This window comes from Trachemys scripta, chromosome 20 (genome assembly GCF_013100865.1).
Source record: "Trachemys scripta elegans isolate TJP31775 chromosome 20, CAS_Tse_1.0, whole genome shotgun sequence".
NCBI lineage: Eukaryota > Metazoa > Chordata > Testudines > Emydidae > Trachemys > Trachemys scripta.
Genome location: NC_048317.1, coordinates 10,721,086 through 10,721,384, shown reverse-complemented (window position 1 = coordinate 10,721,384; position 299 = coordinate 10,721,086).

The window sequence follows — 299 nt, the reverse complement described above, 5'->3', positions numbered from 1 at the left end:
CCCCCCCCCCACGCCACCCTTCCGCTAGCCCCCCATACACCGCCCCCACCCCGCCCGTAGCCCCCTATACACCGCCACCCCCCCCACCTTTCCTCTAGCCCCTCATACACCGCCACCTCCGGCCCCACTCCACCTTTCCTCTAGCCCCTCATACACCGCCCCCACCCCACTCTGCCCAAACCACCCTGACTCCCGCCTCCCATACACCGCCGGCCCCACGCCCCCCCCCCCCCCCCCCCCCCCCCCCCCCCCCCCCCCCCCCCCCCCCCCCCCCCCCCCCCCTCCCCCCCCCCACCTCC